This window comes from Balaenoptera musculus, chromosome 10 (genome assembly GCF_009873245.2).
Source record: "Balaenoptera musculus isolate JJ_BM4_2016_0621 chromosome 10, mBalMus1.pri.v3, whole genome shotgun sequence".
Classification (NCBI taxonomy): Eukaryota; Metazoa; Chordata; class Mammalia; order Artiodactyla; family Balaenopteridae; genus Balaenoptera; species Balaenoptera musculus.
Window position 1 is genome coordinate 29,031,570 of NC_045794.1, and position 21,269 is coordinate 29,052,838.

A 21,269-nucleotide genomic window follows, 5' to 3' on the forward strand; every position below is an offset into this window, starting at 1 on the left:
TTTCTAGGTAAGCATTCTTTCTTTTTTCCTACCTATAAAATTATTTGAAGTATTTCTGAGTTTGTGAATTTCTTTTTCAATTTTTTTACAATGGTAATTTTAGATCTAAGGATCTTAATAGATTTACAATTCAATAGGTCAAAATACATTTGTGGTATTATTATTTTTTTTATAGAAGGGTGAAGAAACTTTCTTGGGAAGGCATAATCTTTGTGAAAGTTTGAAACATGTGTAGCTGGTGTGCTAACCTGGATTTTCTAAATTTATCTAATTAGTCTGTCATTGAAACTGACAACACCTCCCAAGGCTATGTGGATCATTTGGCACAGGCATTGCACCTAGAATAGGCTAAGCTCACAGTGAACACTCACGTTATGAATGATGGATTTTACATAATGCCTGCATCTGCACCATGGTTCCCACAGGACCACTTTGATCCAGTGAGGCCATCCTGTACACCTAAAGAACTGAAAATCAGAGCAATACCATCTCTGTTTTTTGCTTCAGATCCCTCAGTCCTGTACAAGAAGCCCTAAAACAATTATATTTCTTAGATGTATCTGAGAACATTGGAACACTGACATACAATTTTTTTTTTCCTCCAAGGTAGATATTTTAAGACTAGAATGAGAAAGAGAGGTGAAAAATGGTTACTTATTGGAAAAATAAGAATTTTTTTAAAGTTCATTCTGTGCACAAAAATATTAAAAAAGTCATACAAGTTGATTGTTTTTTCCCTTTTAGGTAACCAATAAAGTGTTCCATTTATGTGGACTGAAAGGGGCTAAATTTTGAGCAGTATTCTGGTGGTTGCCAATGAGTTTCTATTATTATTATTATGATGATGATGATGATGATGATTATTATTATTATTTGTCTTCTGAGTCCAAATTCAGTTTAGTTACCTTCTCCTCCTATCAAGTTACTGTATATGTCAAGTTTGTTATTTTGGAGAATTCCATAATGATACAGAAATACATAGCACATTAGCCAAGATAAACTTTCAGAAAATAGATTTTCAACATATATTCTGTCTTATTTTTTAAGATAAAATATATACCCCTCCCATTCTATCCTGTAACCCTTCTTCTTCCCTCAGGAATTTATCTAATTATAAAATATTAAGGATTTAATAATTTTCTGTTTATTTTATAATAATTTCTGTCTCCATTTTTTCTTTCTTGGTTTTGCCTACTTCTTCAACAAAGTTATGTGATATAACTTCCTTGGGAGAATTTTAGTTTTCTTAGGGAGACATAGCAAAAGGAGAGACAATGTTACAATTCAATCATTATGGAAATGCTAACATCACTATAGAAATTTTCACACCATTCATTTTGAAAAAGCTCAAAAAATTTTATTATGGAAATATTTTTTTAAAAATCACTCATTTTATTCAATAAGCAGCTTTGAATGTCTTGCCTTTCAAATATTAGGCAACTGGGTCTAAATTTGCCTATTTGGTATTCTTGGGACCTTACATTTCCTGCTATCATCTTCCAGATGTTGACAGTACCTTTACATTACAGCTGACCCTTGAACAACATGAGTTTGAACTGCACAGGTCCATTTATATGTGGATTTTTTCAATAAATATGTACCACAGTACTACATCATCTGAATTGGTTGAATCTGCAGATGTGGAACTGTGGATATGGAGGACCGACTGCAAAACTAAACATGGATATTCGATTGCATGGGAGTTGGTTCCCCTAAACCCCACATTGTTCAAGGATCAACAGTACATCCATTCTCTCTATTTTACATGGAAAATGAGGTTAAGAGAGATCACTGCTTTGTCTCAGTATATAAAAAGTGTTGCACAAAACACACAATCTGATTTAGAAATAGGTAGAGAATCTGAAATAAAGATTTTTCCAAAGGAGACATACAAATGGCCAACATCGCTAATTATCAAGAAAATTCAAATCAAAACTACAGTGAGATATCATCTCACACCTGTCAGAATGGCTATTGTCAAAAAGACAAGAAATAACAAGTGTTGGTGAGGATGTAGAGAAAAGAAATCCTAGTACACTTTTGGTGGGAATGTAAATTGGTGCAGCCGGTATGGAAAACAGTATGAAGGTTCCTCAAATAATTGGAAATAGAACTATATACGATCCATCAATCCCACATCTGGGTATATAGCTGAAGAAAATGAAGTCAAGTTCTCAAAAAGGTACCTGTACTCCCTTGTTCATTATAATATTATTTACAATAGCCAAGACATGGAAACAACCTAAGTGTCCATTGATGGATGGATTTTTAAAATGTGGCAGAGAGTGATGTCAACATCATTTCAGAGAGAGATATTCCCTTTGTCTCCCCCTTTTAATCTATAATCAGTAAAATATTCACAACTCAACAAAGGTGCCTCTGCCCAACACTCTAGGATGCAAGAGTATTCCATATATCTGTACCTGTAAAGATGGGTGGACTAGAACACACACAGGAGGCAGAACCAGGGGAACGGCAGATGGTGTCTGCAATTCTGGATCCCACTCATGGTGGCCGAGCCCACATCTCCAGAGAACCTGGTAGCAGCAGAGTAGGTGCCACACACAACTGTTGTCTCCTGGCTGCAGTGGGGATTGTGACACAGACAACTGAGCAGCAGTGGCAGTTGGGCTTAGGACATTGTCTCTCTAGCCATGGAAGCACACATGACTCTAGTCCCCTACTCCCCAACCACAGTGGCAGAGTCAGCAAAACTGATAACACTGGACATGGCAGAGTTGCCCACATGACCCCAACATTCCATTCCATTCTCTCCTTACCCCTGCAACAGTGGAACTAACAACTCATGAGATCCCAGACTAAGTAGAAGAGCCTATCATTCTGGTGCCCCAGGTGGCAACACCAGTTACACTGGCAGCAGCAAGGCACAGCAATCCTGAAGGCACAAACAGTGATAATGAGGGCACTGGGCAACACCTCTGACTCAGGTGGTGGAGGGTGAACAGTGCCAACCCTCAAATATAACCAGAGGCAGCTCAGGTAAGAGAAACCAAAAGCTTGCACTATAGCATCATCTACTTGAAAACGAAAGACCTCCAATTTCTAACCTGTTGTATCTATAGAATCAAGTAAGAAAAACACTATTCACTGATCACTACTTCAAATGTGCCAGCAGAATAACAACTTATCAAGTACCATTAAGAATCACAGTAACACTGTACCACAAAAAGAAAATGACAATTGTCCAGAAACCAAACTTAAAGGCATGGAACATTTTGATCTAACAGATAATTTAAAATAGAAACTCAGCAATCTACAAGAAAAATCAGAAAGGCAGTTTAATGAGCTCAGGAAGAAAATTAATGAACAGAAGGAATACTTTACCAAAGAGATCAAAACTCTAAAAAACAACCCAGCATAAATAATTCTGGAGCTAAATAAATCAAATGAGGTGAAGAATGGATTAGAAAATATTGAAAAGAGAGCAGAACATGTGGAAGAGAGAATTAGTGAGATTGAAGATAGAAATCTAGAAATGATGCAAGTAGATGAGAAAAGAAAATTTAAAAATGAGGAAATCCTACAAGGGTTACTTGACTCCTTTAAAGAAGGGCAACATTAGGGTAATGGGTATCCTAGAGGGAGAAGAGTGGGAGAAAGTGGCAGAGTATTTATTTAAATACAAGACGCCACAGCCTCTTCTGAGCTTTTTTCCCACCTCATCTGTAAAGAAAAGAATGTTTATAAAGGTATAGTTTTATCCTTCTAATAAGTTTTAAAATTTCTTGACTAAATGAACAGTTCTCATATGCAGGATTTTATTTAAAGTGCCTTACACATTACAATATTTCAAGAAAGTTCTCTAAATTTGTTGATTGATAATCACCTCTTGAAAAATAATGCTGATAGCACTTAAATTTTTGCTGCTAAAAACAATTTAGGCAAGTATAGAAGAAGCCTCAAAGTTCTATTTAAATGCCTAGTTGTATGAAGTGCTTTGCAGGGTCCAAAATAAATTGAATTTCACATAAATTCTAGAAACTTTTAACTTTATATGCTTCTTATTTTAAAGATATGGAGCTTTTTGAACACATCTTTAAATATTTTTAAACTTTTTTTTTTTTATCATAGAGCTCATTTTTCTCTTCTCCCATCCAAATAATATGAGTTTTAAGAGCCAGATGAACCCAGGCACAAATCTTGATTTTTCAACTTTCTAATGCATCAATAACATCTCCAAGATATTTTTTTTCAGTAAAAGAGAACTAATAACACCTGTCATAGTGTATCAGTATAAAACAACAGTGGGAAAGAGGATTAAATAAAATTATAAAATGGCACTCAAAAATGTCTGTTACTTTTATTGATATAATTTGTATACACACTTTTATATAGTTTTAAAAATTCTCTTACTGAAATTACGTTACTGAATTCCCTTCTTTACTGAGAAGTTATATAAAATAAAGAATAAACTATTAAATCCTTAGTACCAATTCTAGATGAAGAATTTATTTGAGGATAACATGAACCTAAAGTAATAGCACTGTGGATATAAGGCAAGGGATGAGTAGACTTCATATACTTCCCAGATGTATGTATATTTTTTTCAAATTTATGTAGATCTTGTAATTAATTAAGAATAATAGTATTAGTTTCACTGGTGCTTTTGGAAATTTTGATATTTTCTGTACTAAGCAGTTGTCTTTAAAATACAAAGTAGAGGGGTGGAAACACTGTATTAAGCAGTTTGAATGTTCTTTCTGGAGAAAATGAATACCTGTTATCTTTTCTCTGGGATAAGAAATACAAAGATACATAAGATCTAGATCTTACCTTTAAAGAGATCTTTGTTTATCCTGATACTATGAAGAGTGGGATTAAAATAGTTTGATGAGGGAATCTTTCTGGTGATATTATTTTTATAGTTTCAGACAAAGTTTGTGAGATTAAAGCAGTTATTTGGAAGAGATAATTGGTGGAGATAAATTGCCACATACAATAGGGTAAGAAAAAAGAAGCAACATAGGGAAGGGTTTTGTAGCAGGGCCTACTCCTAATTGCTAGGATGGATACATTTACAAAACCAACTCAGGCATTGCTGTGGTGAAATATATCAAATTGCAATTTAGAGTGTGACCACTGAAAATGTTTTGTAAAAGTGTTGACCTGAAATATATAGATTGCCATACATTTACCCAACAAAGATGGATTTATTCAGGATCAGCAGAGAACTGCAATTCAGATAGGCAACAATGGGTAGCCACATGCAAGTTCCTGCATAGCAAGAGAAGAACAGTTTTATAGAGAGAAAAAAGAAGTTGGGAAGACTATAGTAAACAAAGAGTCCATGGCTTTTCATTGGCTGAATGCCTGCCAGGAAAGGAGAACTTCTTTCTGTTGGGCTCTGCTATTGTCATAGGGCACAAGAGCTCTCCTTCCTCGTTTCCCAACTCTATTTAATTGAGGTTTCTGGTTACTATTAACTTTTTACATTTCCAACTTCTGGTCAAGATATTTCTCTGAAAGCATCACTCATTGAGAATTAGGTTTTCTACTTTCAGGTTTTTTTTTTTTTTTTTTTTTTTTCCTCAGTGTCAGAAAGGACCTTTCCTGAATTTAGTGTCTCATGTGGGAGGGAGAGTACACAGATTGAAAACCTATTGAGGTTACATTTGAGTAACAAGGAGAGGTAGGAGGAAGAACTCTCAAGCACTTTTTATCTAAAGTCCATATGTTATCAAGATCATATACATTGGAAGTCAACAAATTTCCAACGGGCCTGCTCTCGATGTCTTTTATTTTTAATTAATTAATTAATTTTATTTTTGACTGCATTGAGTTTTCATTGCTGCACGTGGGCTTTCTCTAGTTGTGGCAAGTGAGGGTTACTCTTCATTGAGGTGTGCAGGCTTTTCATTGTGGTGGCTTCTCTTGTTGTGGAGCATGTGCTCTAGGTGCATGGGCTTCAGTAGTTGTAGCACGTGGGCTCAGTAGTTGTGATTTGCGTGCCTAGAGCTCAGGCTCTGTAGTTGTGGCACATGGGCTCAGTTGCTCCACGGCATGAGGGATCTTCCCAGTTTTGTATTTTGGGAAACTTAGGACACCATGAAGTTTATTTGGATTTAGGTGTAGCCCTTGTTCTGATAATCAGATGCCCTAAATATTAAACCCGAGTTTGGGCAAACTGACATTTTTTTTTTTTTTTTTTGGCAACATTATGTACCTCTAAGTCTAAAAGCTTTAGCAAGTGGATGTTGTCTTCATGTGAGGAGACTTGAGAAAGAGAACAAGTAAGTAAGTCATTCACATTTTGCAGCAAAGTAGAACCTCTAGAGAAGTTTATATCTTCCAGATCAGCCTTCAGGATTTGTGAGAAATAAGGACTTTTAGTAAAACCCTGAGGCATTACTGTTCAGCTAAGTTGTTTTTCTTCCCAAGTGAAGGCAAAAAGGTGTTGGCTACCTTCATCAACTGGAATACTAAAGAATGCAGTGCATAAATCAATTACGGTAAAGAATTAGATGTTAATAATGTATGAGGGTTAGGAACAATAGGGTGTCAAGGGATAACAGTGTTGTCTACTGTTCAGAGGTCCTGAAAAAATCTCCACTTTCAGCCCTTAGGTTTTCTCACTGGTAAAATGGGGCTGTTACAGGAGGTAATACAAGGTATAATGAGACCTTGAGCCTTTGTAATCTTCTATTAGGGGCTTTATGCCTTGAAGAGCTTCTTTACTTATACGGTATTGATTGATTCGGGAAAAGTTTTAGAAAGATTTATTTGAACCTTGATGGGAGGTGTACTGTAAATTTTGCCAACATCAGTTGGATATTTTGCCCATGAGGAATGGGGTAGCTGATTCAACAGGGGCAAATGATCAGTGTTTTCAGAAACAGATCTATTACTGCCAGAGATAGGAGAAATAAAAGATATCAAAGGGTAATTTAATTCAAATGGTAATATGATTTCTATTGTCAATGTCTAGAATTATTTACCCCTTTTGTGAGAAAGAAATTCTGGCATGATAAATCTCTAAAAAGTCTTGGCCTAATAAATGGGTAGGGCAAAGCAACTGGGGACAAAAGAGTGTGTGTCTCTCAAAAGACCTAAACAAAAGGGAATATAGGTTCAGAGAGAGCAACCTCTTGAGGTTCATTAAAGATTCTCACTATTTGAGCTGTTTTAGTACTCTTAGGCAGAGGTTGTTTTATAGTAGTGGGATAGCAAACTGAGACTGTGGCCCTGGTGTCAATTAGAACTGGAAGAGATTAATCCCCAATCTGGAGAAATGTTTCTCTAAGGTAATTAAATGGGAAGATTGGGATGATTATAGTTCCTTGGAGCCCCATCACTGAGAATTACGAGGATGTTGGAAAGACTGGTTAAAGGGTTAGAGATGCCTAAGGTGCTTAAATTTGTAAGAATCTCATTTCCAATGCCCTGGCTCTTTGCAATAATAGCAGAAATGAGGAGGGTTTTGGTTTTGTCTAGGATCTTCCATTTGCTGGATTTAAAGATTAGGAATTTTGGCAGCCTTCCTTAGATGTAATTCATCTAGAGTGCAAGAGAGTTGGTTTGCTAGATTATCTAAATCTGAAGTGGATATAGTTTCTTATTTCATCCTGATTCTTTTTACTAGAGGGAAAGATTCTTGTTTATCTCATTAACAAACATGGAATTAAAAGCAACCCGAGTGGAATTAACATCTGAAGGAAGAATTAATTTTTTTAAAAAACAATCTAAAGTCAATTGTAATAATCATGAACAGGTTTATCAGATTTTTATGTGCAAGCCTGAATTTTGTTTCAATTAACAGTCTTTGGAAAAGCCAAAATTCCTAGAATTCCTTGATGAAGTCATCTAGTAATTGCTTGAGCCTGATCATATAAGTTAGCAGGCTAGTCTCCTGATTTTAATTCTAGAGACCTTTCCAGAATTTCTCAGTTAGCAATTTTCATCCAATGTTTGGTCTCTCTTTCACTGAAAAGTATATAAAATAGCTGATATGAGTCAGAGAAACCAGGTTGATAAACTTAAATGACTATATTAAATTCCTCAGAAAAATCTGTGAGGATCTTCAGTTACATTGGGAAAATCTTTGACTATGTCTCACAGTTCTGCTTTAGTCCAGAGAGTATAAAAATTAAGGGTTTATCCTCTGGATCCTCAGAAGTCTTAATTTTAAAGGAACAGGTGTTGGGCTTCCCTGGTGGTGCAGTGGTTAAGAATCCACCTACCAATGCAGGGGGCACTGGTTCGAGGCCTGGTCCAGGGAGATCTCACATGCCATGGAGCAACTAAGCCCATGTGCCACAACTACTGAGACTGCACTCTAGAGCCCATGAGCCACAACTACTGAAGCCCACGTGCTGCAACTACTGAAGCCTGCACACCTAGAGCTCATGCTCCACAACAAGAGAAGCCACCGCAATCAAAAGCCTGCACACAGCAATGAAGACCTAACACAGCAATAAATAAATAAGCAAATTTATCAAAAAAATAAAGTAAATTTATCAAAAAAATAAATAAATGGGGAGAGTTTCAGAGAAAATAAGTTCAGCCAAAGAATTAGCATGGGGGAATTGTGGATATACAGGAGGTATAGGTGGTACGGAAAAAAAGGAGAAAGATGGCACAAGAGGTGGGGTCTGGCCATGAGAAGCTGAGGAAGAGGCAAGATGGCACCAGAGGTGAAGCCTGAGACATAGAAGCCAGGGAAGACGGCTCAATTCAAACAGCTTGCAGGCTCGTCCCAGTAAATCCTAAGGAAACAGCTTGGTTCTAGAGGAGGCAGGCTAAAGCCTTTTTTAGCCAGTCTCTAGAAGACAGCCCCTTCCAAATGAATAGGCTGAAGGCTGAAAACCCAGCAGTTTCAAAAAACAACCCCTGCTCCTGAAGGAATGCATTGAAGACTAGCCAGTTTCAGTGAAACAGTCTGATCTCAAAATCAGATTGAAATTCCAAATGACTACTTTCATACAGAACTAGGCCTTAACCAGAAAGATAAAATGATTAAATAAATCCTGACTAAACCCTGGAGAGCTTCAAATGCAAACAAAGCATGAGCTGGTATCCAGGAGAAAACCTAGGGTTCACAAGAAAGCAGTGAGATGCAATGGGCTAAATTGTGGGTGCTGCACCTGTTTGCTCACTATCCCCAGAACCTTTGGGGGTCTTCTCTCGTCCCTGTACAGGCCACCAAATGTTGACCTGAAATAAATGGACTGTCAGATATTTCTCCAGCAAAGATGATTTGTTCAGGATCAGCAGAGAATTTCAATTTGGGATCTGCATACACAGTGAACAAGGGAAGAAAAATGTTGTTATAGAGAGGAAAAGGAAGTTGGGAAGGCTATAGTAAACAAAGAATTTACAGCTTTTCATTGACTGAGTCCTTGCCAGGAAAGAGAAATCGTTTTTTCTTCCTGCTGGGCTCTGCTTTTTTTGTAGGGTGTGAAAGCTCTCCCTTCTGGTCTCCTAGCTCTATTTAATTGAGGTTTCTGTTTGTTCACTTTTTACAACAGCAGTGGAGTGGATGATTTTATTCAGTGGGCCAATTAATTGGAGTCCATTTTCAACAACACATTATGTGGCTGCAAAAGAAAAAAATTAGAGTAGATTTATATGGACTGCTATGCTAAATAAGATAAAATATTCAGTGTAAAATTGTTATAATGAACAGAATAGATAATGTGACCCTACTGATCATACATAAACAAGATGAAAAGACAACACTCAGAATGGGAGAAAATATTTGCAAATGAAGCAACTGACAAAGGATTGATCTCCAAAATATACAAGCAGCTCATGTAGCTCAATAAAAAAAAATAATAAAGAAAAATAAAAGAATGGGCAGAAGACCTAAATAGACATTTCTCCAAAGAAGACATACAGAAGGCCCACAAACACATGAAAAGATATTCAACTTCACTAATTATTAGAGAAATGCAAACCAAAAGTACAATGATGTATCACCTCACACCAGTCAGAATGGCCATCATCAAAAAATCTACAAACAGGGGCTTCCCTGGTGGCGCAGTGGTTGAGAATCTGCCTGCCAATGCAGGGGACACGGGTTCAAGCCCTGGTCTGGGAAGATCCCACATGCCGTGGAGCAACTAGGCCTGTGAGCCACAACTACTGAGCCTGCACGTCTGGAGCTTGTGCTCTGCAACAAGAGAGGCCATGACAGTGAGAGGTCCGTGCACCATGATGAAGAGTGGCCCCCACTTGCCACAACTAAAGAAAGCCCATGCACAGAAACGAAAACCCAACACAGCCAAAAATAAATAAATAAAATTTAAAAAAACCTCTGGGGATTAGTACATGGGCATCTTTAGAGGGTCATTATTCAAAAAATCTACAAACAATAAATGTTGGAGAGGATGTAGAGAAAAGGGAACCTTCATGCACTGTTGATGGGAATGTAAATTGATACAGCCACTACGGAGAACAGTATGGAGGTTCCTTAAAAAACTAAAAATAGAATTACCATATGACACAGCAATCCCACTGCTGGGCATATACCCTGAGAAAACCATAATTCAAAAAGACACATGCACCCCATTGTTAATAGCAGCACTATTTACAATAGCCAGGACAAAGAAGCAACCTAAATGTCCATCAACAGAGGAATGGATAAAGAAGATGTGGTACATATATACAATGGAATATTACTAAGCCATAAAAAGGAATGAAATTGGGTCATTTGTAGAGACGTGGATGGACCTAGAAAGTGTCATACTGAGTAAAGTAAGTCAGAAAGAGAAAAACAAATGTATATTAACGCATATATGTGAAATATAGAAAAATGCTATAGATGATCTTATTTGCAAAGCAGAAATAGAGACACAGATGTAGAGAACAAATGTATAGATACCAAGGGGGAAAGGGGGGGTGGGTGGGAGGAATTGGGAGATTGGGATTGACACATATACACTACTGATACTATGTATAAAATAGATAACTAATGAGAACATACTATATAGCAAAGGGAACTCTACTTAATGCACTGCAGTGACCTAAATGGGAAGGAAATCCAAAATAGAGGGGATATATATATATGTATAGCCGATTCATTTTGCTGTACAATAGAAACTAACCCAACATTGTAAAGCAACTATAATCCAATAAAAATTAATTTTTAAAAAGTGATATAAACATGAAAGTATCTATACATTTATACTATATATGTGGTTGTTTTTTTTTTTTCCCTAGAAGGGAACACAAGTACACTGTAGTGTAAGCCCTGACAGTTGTTTTTTTCTTTTTTGTAATGCAAGTGTATGACTTAAGATTTGATTGTTGAGGCATCCATTTCAAAGAGGCATCCCATTCAATGATGACTATCTCAAATAAACAGATTGCTAGCCATAGCTAAATAAAGAGCCAGGCTACCTCCCCAACTGAGACACCTTTCTTTTACAGACCTTGGTTGAGTTCAATAACTAACCATTTCCACTACTTATTTTTTTCTCTCCCCACACTTTAAACTTGCACTTTTATGTTTCAAATTCACCGATAACTTGAACTCTCAAAACCCTAAGCCCCCACCCTCAACCCCAGTAAAAGCAGAACCCCAGACCCATGTGTGCTATCTTTCTCTCTACTCTTGACATCACTGTATGGCCCCAGGTGTGCTATGAAATTTCCAGGTCTTATAAGTAATAAACCTCTATTTTTTTCAAAGTCTCCTGATAGTTATTGCTGGAGGGTATCTTGCAATCATAATAAGGACCACAAGGGCCAGTTCAACCACAACGTTGTTTATTGATAGGCTGAGACCAGAACCTAACATACATGTTAAACCACTACTCAGAAATAGGACTAATATTTGGAATTGGGTGAATTACTATCATTGTTGTGGTCTCCAAAGAGACTTCTAATAAATAGATTTCTTTTTCCCCACCAAAGCTATTAGCAATTTGAGAAACAAAATAATAACAAAGGGGAAAAAAACCTCACAGATTTAGGTCAGTATGGATTAAGTTCCAGAGTCTGAGACTCAAATAGATCTGCTAACTGAGTCTCAGAAAAAGGCAGATTTACGCATCGGTAAATATCAACCACATCCCAATCTTTTACTACCTGCAGGAGCAACCACTCTAGAGAACCAGTGGACAGCCTGTTTCTTGAAGATGAAAAGATCCAAAGTTGAAAAAGGAGGGTAGAACTAAGTCAAACATGCCTATTCATTCTTGTCAAATTTACCAATATAACCAAATTTACCAATATAACCAAATTTACCAGTATAATATTGCTTTAGGAGCAGAGTGAGTAAAGGAGAAAATAAAATCAGAATTTGCTCATAGAGGAAATCTCTCCTCATGCAGGCCAAAAGTGAAGAAAAGGTCCCTTCTAGCAGTCATTTTCTTACTGTCTGTAACATTTAAATTTTTTGCCACATGCAGATTTTACTTTGTACTAAATCTAGTCAATATTATTCAAAATAGATTCTTACTCTTTAATTTTATAAACTTTAATAACAATTAGAACTGTCTAGAAATGGAAAAGACTGCCTTATAATTTATTCTTTTATTTGCTATCTGTCAGAAATTAGTTATTGGAGATATACTGCTTTCTGGGATCTCTGAATAGATTAGATTGTAGGAGGAGAAAGGAAGCAGAGAGGCAACAATTGTTTCCCATCACTGAAACTGTCATAGAACCAGAGGTCTATGGAAGAAGATTTGGGTAGACTAGGACCTCAGACTTGAAAAGCATCTGAATTTTGAGGCCTGTATGAAAGTGAAGCCCATAAATGGAACATGTAATCTGGGTCAGAGTACAGAAGGTAGTGAGATATAGACTTAGTATGCTGAAGAAATAGGGGTAGTGTCCTCTGTACACTACTTATTCCTACTAGGAGTTGATTTTGATTACTATAGCTTTGTTTGAAAAGCTATAAAGTGAGTGTGATGCCTCCAGCTTTGTTTTTCTGTCTTCTTTGGAAAAATGACTATTCTCTTCCTCTACTCATTTTTTAATTGGATTTTGTTTTGGTTTTTTTGTGTTTTATTTTTTCCCCTTGGGTTATATGAGTTCTTTACATATTTTAGATATTAATCCCTTATCAAGATATGTGGATTGAAAATATTTTCTCCCATTTCATAGATTGTCTTTTCATTTTGTTGATAGTTGCCTTTGCTATATAGAAACTTTGAAGTTTGTTGCAGTCCTACTTGTTCATTTTTGCTTTTGTTGCCTTTGCTTTTGGTGTCAAATTTAAAAAATTATTACCAAGACTCTTATCAAGGAGCTTACACCTTATGTTTTCTTCTAGGAGTTTTATGGTTTAGGTTCAAGCCTTTAATCAATTTTGAGTTGGTTCTGTATATGGTGTAAAAGAGTAATCCAGTTTCTTTCTTTTTTTTTTTTTTTTTTGCATGTGGCTGTCCAGTTTTCCCCAGCACTATTTAATGAAGAGACTATGCTGTCTCCATTGCATGTTTTTTGCTCCTTTGTTGTAAATTAATTGACCATATATGCATAGGTTTATTTCTGGTTTATCCTTTGACCAGTTTTTAATGTCAATATCACACTCTTTTGATTACTATAGCTTTGTAGTATAGTTTGAAATCAGCACGTGTGATTCCTCCAGCTTTGTTCTTCTTTCTCAAAATTGCTTTGGCTATTTGGGATCTTTTCTGGTTCCATATAAATTTTAGAGTTTTTTTGTTCTATTTCTGTGAAAAATGTCCTTGGGATTTTGATAAGCATTGCAATGAATCTGTAGATTTCTTTAAGTAATATAGACGTTTTTAACAATGTTAATTCTTCCAATTCACGAGTACAAAATATCTTTCCATTTATTTGTGTCTTCTTCAATTTCTTTCAGCAATGTCTTATCGCTTTCAGTATACAGGTTTTTCACCTCCTTGGTTAAATTTATTCCTAGGTATTTTATTCTTTTTGTTATGATTGTAAATGAGATTGTTTCTTAACTTCTCTACTGATAGTTTGCTATTAGTGTACAGAAATTCAATTGATTACAGTATGTTGATTTTGTATTTTACAACTATACTGATTTTGTTTGGTTTAACAGTTTTGTTTTGTTTTTTTTTAGATTCTTTAGGGTTTTCTATATACAATATCATGCCCTCTACAAATAGATACAGTTTTACTTCTTCCTCTCTGATTTGGATGCCTTTTATTCTGTGTGTGTGTGTGTGTGTGTGCATGTGTGCACGTGCATGTGCATGTGCACACACACATGCACATGCCTAATTTTTCTAGCTAGTGTTTCCAGTACTATGTTGACCACAAGTGAGAAAATAGGCATTCCTGTCTTGCTCCTGATCTTACAATAAAAGCTTTCAGATTTTCCCTGTTGAATATGATGTTAGCTGTGAAGTTGACATATATGGCCTTTATTATTTTGAGGTATATTCCTTCTATCCCAACATTGTTGAGTTTTTAAATAATGAATGGATATTTAATTTTTCAAATGCTTTTTCTCCATCTATTGAGATGATTATATGATTTTTATCCTTCATTTTGTTAATGTGGTGTATCACATTGATTGATTTGCAGATGTTAAACCACCTTGCATTCCTGGAATAAATCTCATTTGATTGCGATGTATGATCCTTTTAATATATTGTTGAATTCAACTTGCTAATGTTTTGTTGACTATTTTTGTATCAATGTTTTTAAGGGATATTTTCCTGTAATTTTCTTTTATTGTACTGTTCTTATCTGGTTTGGGTATGAGTGTAATGCTGGTTTCATTAAATGAATATGGAGGTGTTCTCTCATCATCTATATTTTGGAAAATTTTGAGAAGAATTGATATTCATTCTTCTTAAAATGTTTGGTGAAATTCACAAGTGAAAATTCTGGTCTGGGCTTTTCTTTGTTGGAAGATTTTTGATTACTGATTCAATCTCCTTACTGGTAATTTGTTCTGATTTTGTAATTCCTTATTCAGTCTTGGCAGGTTGTACATTTCTAGGAATTTATCCATTTCTTCTAAGTTGTTCAATTTGTTGGCATCTAATTATTTATAGCAGTCTCTTATAATTCTTTGTATTTCTGTTCTGTCACTTGTAATGTCTCATCTTTCATTCATAATTTTGTTCATTTTAGTCCTCTCTCTTTTTTTTTCTTAGTAAGCCTAGCTAATGGTTTATCGGTTTTGTTTATCTCTTCAAAAGCCTTAGGTCTTCTCTGATCTTTTTATTTCCTTCTACTAAATTTGGTCTTAGTTTTTTCATATTTTTCTAGTTACTTGAGGTGTAAAGTTAGGTTCTTTATTTGAAATCTTTCCTTTCTCTTAATGTAGGCATTTAATGTTATGAATTTACCTTTTAGAACTGCTTTTGTTTCATCCAATTAGTTTTGATATATTGTATTTGTATTTTCATTTGTGTCATAAAATATTTTATTTTTTCTTAATTTTTTTCTTTGTCTTACTGGTTGTTCAGGAGCATACTGTTAATATCCACATATATTTGATTTTTCCAGTTTTCTTCTTGTAATTGTTCTCTTATTCACATACTATGATCAGAAAAGATGCTTGATATAATTTCAACCTTCTCAAATTTATTAAGATTTTTTCTGTGGCCTAATGTACAATCTATCCTGAAGAATGTTCCATGTGTGCTTGGGAAGAATGTGTATTTTACTACTGCTGGATGAAATGTTCTGTAAATGTCCTTTAAGTCCGTATGGTCTAAACTGCAGTTTAAGTCCAGTGTTTCCCTATTTCTTTTCTGTCTAGATGATCTATCCATTGTTGAAAGTTATTTTTGGATCAAAAATGACTTAGAGGTATTTTGGATAAAAGAAGATTAAGTCATTCAGAAGGAGAATATAAACTTTATAATAATAGTCATTAATTATTTGTTTACTATGTGCACTGTTTAGTATATTTATGCATTATCTTATTCAATCTTTACATGAGCCATAATTGTTAATCTACTTTACAGATGAATACAATGAGGCACAGAATGATTAAATTACTTTCTCTGGGTCATGAAATAAATATGTGGTGAAGCCAGAATTTTGCTTTTTGATTTAGATTCACATTTTGTACTTGTTATCACTATAGTATAGTTCTTAGGAGCATGGTAGAAGTATATCATAAATTTATGTTTATTAAACTTTACTATGTAAATAAATTTCCTGAGGATCTTGTAAAAATGCAGATTCTGGTTCATTACATGTTATGGTACCTGTAGTTCTTCATTTCTAGTAAATTCCCGGTCTATTCTTATGCAGTATCAATGACAAGCTACATTGTTCAAATAGGTCAGGGAGGTTAATAAAACTAAAAGGGGGTGAGTTAACTCCCCAAAGGGTAAAACATAAAATAATATTAACAACCTGGTTTTATATATAAATTAATTCCAAAATCTGTATGAGTCAAATTTAAGAAGGACTGGTCTAAAACATTTAATAAAATGATTTTGCCACTGGAAGAAGTCCTGGAGGAGTGAAAAGAGATGAGATTTTTATTTCTTTATATAAATAAAGAAATAAATAAATAAGCCATATGATAAAGGCTTAGAAAAAGATGGAGGAAGTCATCTTATAAATAGGTAGATTAAACTGAAAAGGACAAACTATAATAATAAGGCATTTTAAAATCATGTTTCTAATTTCTATTACTCTTCTATACATTTTAAGCCAAAATATTAAACAATATCAAATTTAATTAAAAAAGCTTAACAAGTGGCAACATTTTATAACATTAACCTTCTTTCTTTCTTTCTTTCTTTCTTTCTTTCTTTCTTTCTTTCTTTCTTTCTTTCTTTCTTTCTTTCTTTCTTTCTTCTTTCTTTCTTATCTTTCCTTCTGTCTTTCTTTCTCCTTTCTCTTTTAAAATGATTTTTTAAGAGCAGTATTAGGGTCAAAGCAAATCTGAGAAGAAAATACAGAGATTTTCTATACTTTCACTGCCCATACACACTCATAGCCTTTCCCATTATCAACACCTCCAACCAAAGAAATATAGTTGTTTTTACAAATGATAAACCTACATTGACACATCATAATCACCCAATACTGTACCTTAGGGTTCACTTTTGGTGTTGTATATTCTATGGGTTTGGACAAATGTATGATGAGATGTATGCATCATTACAGTATCATACATAGTATTTTCACTGCCCCCTCCCCAAATTCTCTGTGCTTCGTATATTTAATCTCTCCCCCTTCCCCCAACCCCTGGAAACCACAGATCTTTTTAATTTTTCCATAGTTTTGCCTTTTCCAGCGTGTCATATACTTGGAATCATAACAATATACAGCCTTTTCAGATTGGGTTCTTTCATTAATAATATGCATTTAAGATTTCTCCATGTCTTTTCATGACTTGATAGCTCACTTCTCTTTAGTGGTAAATAATTTTACATTGTCTATATCACCATATTTTATTTATCCATTAACTTACTGAAGAACATTTTGGTTGCTTCCAGTTATGAATACACTGTTATAAACGTCAGTGTGCTGTTTTTTGTGTGGACATAAATTTTCAACTCTTTTGGGTAAATACCAAGGAGTGTGCTTGCTGGATTTTGTGGAGCCCATTCTTTTTAGGATATATTTTCCTAGTCTTTCTTTAAAATTTTACTTCTCAGTGTATCTCAATGGTGGTAAATTCTATGAAGTATTCAAGAAGTCAATAACAGGTACCTAATCTTACCTTTCAAGTGTTGATTACCTTGCATAAAATACTAATAATAATATATTTCTCCTAGAAAATTATTTTCTATAAAAATATTTACAAATACTCTTCACTACTTATGCTAATTAAAGGATTGCAAAACCACAAAGTCACTAATTTACTATGATAACTGTATTTGACATTTTTAATCTAATACTTGATGCGTTTTATAATTATGCACTTATATTGTTTCCTCCAAAATTATATAAACAGTAACCAGTATTTATGACTCCATAGAATGCCAGATAACCATACAGAGACAACAGTCTTTGTTCAGTTACATGCAGCTAGCTCTTGATTATCCATGGTGATTGAGGGTCAATAGCATAGAAAAATGAAATCATTTTAGCAGATAGGTATAACCACCTCTACCCTAATTAATCCTATTAGCTGATATGCTAATAGGACTCATTTGAATTTTATTTTCTTTATTAATGTCTTTTCAGACACTTGATATTAAATAAATGCTAATGAGTAGGGAAATAACCAAAGGGCAGGAAGCAAAAGGGAAGAGAGAGAGGAGCAATGGGAATGACTACTCCAAAACACTACAAAGTTAGAAAAGAAATTAATGCTTACCAAAGGGGACAGGGAAGAAGTAGGTCAAATTAGGGATATGGGATTCAGAGATACAAATTAATCTGTATAAAATAGATAAGCAACATGGATATATCATATAGCACAGAGAATTATAGCCGTTATCTTGTAATAAATTTTAATGGTCATAATCTGTAAAAATACTGAATCACTATGCTGTAACCTGAAATTAATATATCATAAATCAACTATACTTCAGTAATAAATAAATAAATAAGGAAAATGCAGAACACATACACACACACAAAACCCTAAAAAATTAGTTCCTAAATAATCACAGGTTGTGACGGTCCCATTGTTGTAAGAATACAAATGACTATTACTTCCTTAAGGAAATGTTTCATCCAATTATCTTGTTTCCATTTTCAGGCTGTAGTTGAGCATGTGCTCCATTAATAAATATTTTTAAAAATTTTCTCCAAAATTTTATACATTGTCCTCTTTCAGAACATTTCCCCCCATTTCTTTCCTTTTATTAAGTTGATTATGATGAGCACATCAAATTTGCTCCAGTCATGCCAAACCTGTTCACCCAGAAAAAGGTGAACCATTTAAATGTGCCTTCTTTGGTAATTAAGCTTTCAGGGGAAAATGTCACTGGAACTTTTTTTTCCCTGTCCAAATTTCCTGAGTACAATGTGCTGGTGTTTATGTTTAATGTCCTGCCAATCCTCCTTTGTGCTTCTAACAAGAGAACAGCATGTGAAAAGGGGCCCCCACTGAATACAAATATAATTTTTTCATAGGAATTAATGACCATAATTTTGTTATTAATAAATTAATTTCTAGCTAGCAAGATGAATTTTGTTATGCAAGATGGTTGCTTATTGTGAAGGCATTGAGAGATATCTGATCTCAATGTTAACTTTGTTAACCAGAAGTTTAATAGCAAAAAAGTCTACATTATATTTATATTTAGTAAACACTCCTATCCCTCAATAAACACACATCACTTTCTTCTTTTCTTTCAAGTTTAATTCTAGTAAACAAGTGTAATAGAGTCAGACTCCATTTTTTGATATTTGACTGCTTATAGCTTTTAAGTCTCACCCTTTCCTCTTCCTTTTTGCTCCACATCTGACAAGCTGGTAATAAACTCCCAGCCTTTCTTCCTTTGGTGCTGGTATGAAGTTCAAGCCATACACAGGAATCTTCACTCCAGTCCCACCCCTAACCATATAAAATACCCAAGCCAGTCTTTCCTTCCTGTTCTTTCAAGATATTTTGGGACCAGCTTAGAAGGCACGCCCTGCTCTGCCTAGAAAACTTCATTACATGAATAATAAATCTTTTCAAACACTTGTGACATGAGTGCAGTATCATCAGTCTTGATATCTGAACCAAATTTGGGGGTGAGGATTCATCCTGTTTCTTTGGAATTTTCACAACACAAGAGAATAAAACCTGCTATTCATATATTTTTCATGACTACATTCATTAATTTATTCATTTATTAATCTATTTACTTAATGGCATATAAAGATGTAAAAGACTTAGTTTTGGCCACCAGGAGGCCAAAAATCTATACAAATTGTATTTAACCTGGCAATATTTGTCAACAGTGAGATTTACAGTAACATTTTAACAATTAAGCCATTGTAGATCCCTCATGTTAGTGTGGCTTAGCCTCTCTCTTACTTAGTAAACAGAAGTAGTTTACTACTTCTGTTCAGTAGTAAACTGCAAAATTGGGAAAGAAATGGAAAAGTGTAAATAGACTGAATTTTTTTAAAAAACCCTGAATATAGGAGGTAAAGCAGGGAGACAACCGTGAGTATCACTTATCTCCATCTCTACTACCATCATCCTTGCCAAATTACTATCATATAACAGCTTCCTATCTGGTTTCTTTCATCATTTTCTCTTCCTATGCATCCCACATATAACATAAACATAAATTAGATTACTAGACTCCTCAATTAAACTCTTCAGTGGCTTTCTTATTGCTCTTTGAATATAGTAATCTATCCTTTCAACCACACCTCCCACTTTATCCCATCTCTTACATAGTCTGACCATACTAGCTGGTTTAATAATCTCTGAATTTCTGAAGTCTAGACCTTCAAACATGCTGTTTTAAAATGCTCTCTCTTCAACTCTACTTGGCTAACTTCTGTTTTATACCTCAGGTTAAAAGTCCCTTTCTCAGATAAGACTTTTCTGAGCCTCCTCAATCTAACTCATACTTCTCTATGTCTAATAGCATAATGTTCTTTTCTTTCTCAATTCTCATTATAAGTTATAATTATACATTTGTTTTTGTATGTGTTTACAAAACCAGACAGAAAAAGTCCATGAGGATAGGGAGCATGTCTTCTTTGGGTCACTCTTGAGAGACAAGTTTCCATGAGTCTCTCAAGTTTCTGAACATCTTGGTGGCAGAAATACTGACTGTTTTTGTTACTATCTTTTCAAGGATGTTTGCACAGGAAACATATACTTACTTTCCAGTATAATATAAATAATGTCTTCAACTAGAGCAAATTTCAGTCATGTTTACTGCCCATTCTAAAAGATTTTGAGTTCCCTAATCTCGGAGTTTCTCTCCTGCAACACATTCTACCGTGTGTGCACATACCACCTGACACTCTTTACAGCACCCAGGGGGAAATTGGGTTTGGAGAACCAACAAAAATATTTACATATGTTGACTAATATTATTGTTGTGAATAATAAACTCCTTTTTTTTCTCTGACTCAAGAATTTCAGGCTTCTGTCAACATCCATGAATCTGTGGCAGGTTAACTTGTGAGCTTGCAAGAGAGTAAACTCTCAGACTCTTATAGGTTCTTAAATGTCACCACTATAAATCTAGAACTAGCACAATACTTGGTCCATAGTATGTGTCTAATAAAAGTTGTTAATTCAGTGAGTAAATAATGTGTCCTTTTGAGAATCTCAAGTTTGGTTCCCCATACAAAAAAAAAAATGCAGATATGTAAATATGTAAATGCACACATACTTTTTTCTATAATGTCAGGAGGGCAAACCTTTCTAGGGTCCTTCCATAGACAAATGGATCCCATGGACTCCAATTTAAGAA